The sequence below is a fragment of the Palaemon carinicauda genome, chromosome 17 (assembly GCF_036898095.1).
Source record: "Palaemon carinicauda isolate YSFRI2023 chromosome 17, ASM3689809v2, whole genome shotgun sequence".
NCBI classification, from domain to species: domain Eukaryota; kingdom Metazoa; phylum Arthropoda; class Malacostraca; order Decapoda; family Palaemonidae; genus Palaemon; species Palaemon carinicauda.
The window spans coordinates 60,290,475-60,296,211 of record NC_090741.1 but is presented as its reverse complement, the minus strand read 5'-3'; the positions used below and the strand labels follow the sequence as shown (position 1 = coordinate 60,296,211).

Here is a 5,737-nt window from a genome sequence, read left to right as displayed (position 1 = left end):
CACTAGGCCTACGACAAAAGACGACCATAGGCCTGCCATAAATAAATAATAATGAAATTTAATAAATTAACATTCTATCTTACCTTATACGGATGAAGTGTGTCTATGTCTGTTCAACGCAGGATGGCTCTCCTATTTTTATATATTCAAAGGCATTAAGCTTAGGAAACCGCAATATCCTCCTCTACCGTCAATACGGCAAGCAATGGCATCCTGTCGTTTCTTTTCTGAACAATTTGCAAGATAGAAATATAATAAAAAAATATATCTATATTTCTCGTTTTCTTTCGATAGCCAATGCTTGGTTATTAATTATATTAGCCAGAAGTTCATGTAACTATTGCTTTGAATTTTTAAAATATATTTTATCTAATTATATACTAATTGAAATAAATTAAAGTTTATAGTTTAGATATAGATCAAACTTTATAACCGACTTGTTACTGTTTTAGAATGATTTATTGTTAATTTGTTCTCATCATTTATTTTTTTTTTTTGTTTCCTTTCCTCACTGGGTTATTTTTCCCTACTGGAGCCCTTGGGCTTATAGCATCTTGCTTTTCCAGCTAAGGTTGTAACTTGGCTAGTAATAATAATAATAATAACTCAATGTTATCCTTGTGCACTTTCATTTAACATCAAAGCATGGTGAAATTTATCAACATCCCACAGCATTTTCATCGTAGAGTCAACATCACCAACTTCCAGTATATGTAAACCACAACTCACAATATTATCCATTCACTTGTAAATCCATTGCCTCTAATAACATTTAAAATTACTCACAAATATTAAGATCAATTCACTTTCCTTCTCACTTACACTTTCGTCACTATTTTCAAATTCACTTTCAGCAAGAAATACGAGCTGCTTGATTGTGCGGATAATGTATTATCCAAGGGTGATAAAAACACTGGTTATTAAAAGTCAATGTGGAATTAAAACTGAAAAACTATGAGAACTTATGCTGGCAGAGTGAACGAAACCAGAGAAGCGAAAGCGTACTACCTTATTCTGCGGTTGCCTTCACCTGACTGACGGTAACTGGAAATTTTCCAAACCGCTGAATGACAGTAGGTGCCATGTCGTCCATTTTCAACTATTTTATTGACGCTTATTATTATCATTATTATTATTATTATTATTATTATCAGTAGTAGTAGTAGTAGTAGTAGTAGCTAAGCTACAACCCTACTGGAAAAGCAGGATGCTATAAGTCCAAGGGCTCCGACAAGGAAAAATAGCCCAGCGAGGAAAGGAAATTGGGAAATAAATAAACTATATGAGAAGTAGGCTAATGAACAATTAAGATAAAATACTTAGAGAACAGTAATAACATTAAAACATCTTTCATAATATATATATAAATAAAGAGACTTATTTCAGTCTGAAATCCTAGTACTAAGAATCAGAATGTTAATTTGTGATAGAAAAATATTTGCTTTTGACATATATGGAAACATATTAAGGATCAAAATGTTAATTGTAATAAATATTTTTGCTTTTGACATATGGAAGCCTGGTGTTAAGAATCAAATGTTGATTTGCAATCACTATATTTGTTTTTTACATGTATGGAAGCCTAGTACTAAGAATCAAAATGTTAATTTGCAATCTAAATATTTGCTTTTGATATAAATGGAAGCCTAGTACTAAGCATCAGATGTTAATTTATACCTAGCACTAAGAATCAGATGTTAATTTATACCTAGTACTATGAATCAGATGTTAATTTATACCTAGCACTAAGAATCAGATGTTAATTTAGACCTAGTACTAAGAATCAGGTGTTAATTTAAACCTAGTACTAAGAATCAGACGTTAATTTATACACAGAACTAAGAATCAGATGTTAATTTATACCTAGTACTGAGAATCAGATGTTGATTTATACCCAACACTAAGAATCAGATGTTAATTTAAACCTAGTACTAAGAATCAGATGTTAATTTATACCTAGTAATAAGAATCAGATGTTAATTCATACCTTCTACTAAGAATCAGATGTTAATTTATACCTAGTACTGAGAATCAGATGTTAATTTATACCTAGCACTAAGAATCAGATGTTAATTTAAACCTAGTACTAAGAATCGGGTGTTAATTTAAACCTAGTACTAAGAATCAGATGTTAATTTATACACAGAACTAAGAATCAGATGTTAATTTATACCTAGCACTAAGAATCAGATGCTAATTTAAACCTAGTACTAAGAATCAGGTGTTAATTTAAACCTAGTACTAAGAATCAGATGTTAATTTATTCACAGAACTAAGAATCAGATGTTAATTTATACCTAGTACTGAGAATCAGATGTTAATTTAAACCATGTAATAAGAATCAGATGTTAATTTAAACCTAGTACTAAGAATCAGATGTTAATTTATACCTAGTACTGAGAAGCAGATTTCAATTTATACCTAGTACTAAGAATCAGATGTTAATTTATACCTAGTAATAAGAATCTGATGTTAATTCATACCTTCTACTAAGAATCAGATGTTAATTTATACCTAGTACTGAGAAGCAGATTTTAATTTATACCTAGTACTAAGAATCAGATGTTAATTTATACTTAGTAATAAGAATCTGATGTTAATTCATACCTTCTACTAAGAATCAGATGTTAATTTATACCTAGTACTGAGAAGCAGATTTTAATTTATACCTAGTACTAAGAATCAGATGTTAATTTATACCTAGTACTAAGAATCAGATGTTAATTTATACCTAGTAATAAGAATCTGATGTTAATTCATACCTTCTACTAAGAATCAGATGTTAATTTATACCTAGTACTGAGAAGCAGATTTTAATTTATACCTAGTACTAAGAATCAGATGTTAATTTATACCTAGTAATAAGAATCAGATGTTAATTCATACCTTCTACTAAGAATCAGATGTTAATTTATACCTAGTACTGAGAAGCAGATGTTAATTTATACCTAGTACTAAGAATCAGATGTTAATTTATACCTAGTACTGAGAAGCAGATGTTAATTTATACCTAGTACTAAGAATCAGATGTTCATTTCCGATAAAGTATTTGCTTTTGACATGCATGGAAGCCTAGTACTAAGAATAAAAATGTTAATCGAGATATCATATTGATTAAATTGTCTTCCAAACCATATGAGTTCAAAGTACCCTCATCGGTTAATGTTCAACTTCCATTGCAAGCCCAAAGCAAATTGCAGTTTATAGCCAATTAAGTATTCCTTCTCTCGCGTGGTTTTTCGGCATCCGTATTGCAATCGGTAATTTAACATTCACTCTGTAGTGAAGCCATTACTGTTTTTTGTATAACTTATAAAAGGTAGATGTGTTGAGTCAATGGATATTGTTAGTTAATAGCAGAGGCAAGGGACAGTGACACTGTCTTAGCAAGCAGGACAATGCCCTATAGGTTGACCATATATTCTATGATCAGCGCGCAAGACCCCTCTCCATCCAACCTAGGACCAGGGAGGGCTAGGCAATGGCTGCTGATGACTCAATCGATAGACCTATAGGCTCAACCCAAAAGACCAACCTTAGCTCACAAGGATGGTAAGGTTGCAGACACTAAAAGAACTAACGAGTCTGAGCTGGACTCGAACCCCTGTCTGGCAAACACCAGGCAGAGACGTTATCAATTATTGCTGTTTATGATCTTGATTACCTTAGTCCTGTCAGCCTGAACTGTATAAATAAATCACTTAATATAATATATGAATATTACTTTCAATGGCTTAAAGGTAATTTAGGTCTTTGCTTTTCTCATGTTCGAAGGTTTCATTATTCCGTGTAAATATGCCGTACAACTTCATATGAACATATCCTTTTTCTTCAAGGTCTGCTTTCCTGGTCTTATCACACAGGGGAACCCTGCGCCCTAATTGACCTACAAGATCTGTTTGTTGTATACATTCTTAGGTAGTATTCCGTATTAATTGTCAAATCCACATTATCGAAACACTTAGAAAACAAGTCTTCAGTTTCCTCTTGAAAGTCTTAATAGCTTCAGTTTCTCTGATGGCCAGTGGAAGTTTGTTGGCCCACATATTTGAAAGCTCTAAAACCTACGGTAGACATAGATATTTGTCCCAATAATTTGAAACCATCTGTAACTATTCTCGTGTCTACACGATTTGTTTGCTGCACGATGTATGGCAATTCTCTTATATATTTTGTACATCCGGTTCTTGTAACATAATAGGTTACAAACTTACTGTACATTGTATCCTCGTGGATATTAGGCCGAATTTCTAGCATTAGGACTAGGATGTTGTCAGATTTAGCTGGCCTTAATAAAGCTTTGACATTTGCTTCCAGAACTGACGGTAGAGGAAATCATACTGATTTCATAGTAATTTCACACAGTATAGCAGCGGTGGTTGGGTGGATCCATTTTCACTGTCTGTATTTGGATTACAAATTAATTAGTTTATGATCTGTCTGTGAAATAGTACCATAAGATCATTAACACTGGGAGATATGCGAGATGATTTCTTTGTACGAATGCATTTTAATCAAGTGTTTCATAATCACCGAATGTTCAACAACACTTATTTGCCAAGCAATTTGATACTGCAGGTAAGGTGGATATATTTTTTTCTAACATCCAAGATAGAATGACGTACTTTATTACAAGAATTACTCTTTATAACAGTAACAATGGCGTTAACATCTTTATACCATAATACCATCAATGTGGAAGATACTGTTTCACAAATATAAATTACAAAACTAAAATCGTTGGCCTGAAATCGAGAGACGCCATCACCGGACACATATTGGATACCTCACACCGCTTGCGTGCTGTATCTCCGTTATGCTCCTTCCCCTACAAATTCCAGAATGCCCCACATTCCATAATCGCGCCCATTAGCTAAGACATCCCTGCCAGGGGCAATTTGCCTAACCATACCCTATTCCCTTTTGAACGGGCTGCATTCCTCAGGGTATTTGTCTAGTACTGTATTGTAAGCCAAGAACCCATTGGGTAAGCCTAGGTGAGTAAGTGGATACGCCTATATCGCAATAGAGCTTATTGTTTTTTATTTTTCTTTAGTGTTTTATATTATCAAAATTAATTAATTAGATATATTTGGGTCTATAGAGATTGCAAAAGAAGCAGGGGAGGGAAAAGAAGACGAAGGATGGCAGGCGAACTTAAAAAATTGCGCGTGTACACAGGCATAGAAAGACCATAAAGTTAAACATATGCAATTGGAAGGACATGTCTGAGGCCTTTGTTCTGCAGTCTCTAGACCGTGGGTATTATAAAGGCGACCCTGAAGTTGACATATTATTATTATTATTATTATTATTATTATTATTATTATTATTATTATTATTAGCAAAATTTCCATACTCTACAATCTACACGACTAAGCCGAAAAATTGAACAGTTGGGTGGGAAGAGACAAAGACACTGCTAATGAATCTACCATATTACGCATACAGTGCACCATTAAAAGGCCTACTGTAGACATAATAAAACTGGGTAAACAGGCATTTAGTAATACATTGTTATTATAAATTTGTAATTCACTGCTTAATTTCAGAAACAATCACATAACGTTTTGGATCTTATTGTAAAGAACTCTTTATAGCTCTATGCAATTTCTACTGGGCTAAAATAATTAAGATTTTCAATACCGGTATACATTACCAAAACATTTTACATTGGAGATATATTTCGAAAATAAATTACACCTATCATCATCATTATCAACAGCCGTTGCTAGTC

The 5,737-nt window shown here is 33.0% G+C and overlaps 1 protein-coding gene across 2 annotated transcripts in view; it reads right to left on the bottom strand.

The window, feature by feature from the left end:
- LOC137656804 (probable serine/threonine-protein kinase DDB_G0275165) overlaps positions 1 to 1,030 on the bottom strand; it is a 151,923-nt gene extending 150,893 nt beyond the window's left edge. Inside the window, exons 1-2 of one of the 2 annotated variants that reach the window (XM_068391112.1) lie at positions 1,009 to 1,030; positions 84 to 227 (exon numbers count right to left, since the gene is read on the bottom strand). The gene's annotated coding sequence lies outside the window, so the exon portion shown is untranslated. Of the gene's footprint in view, positions 1 to 83 lie in introns of both variants that reach the window. The other variant, XM_068391111.1, reaches the window with a different exon arrangement.
- Between the last annotated feature and the right edge of the window lie 4,707 nt (positions 1,031 to 5,737).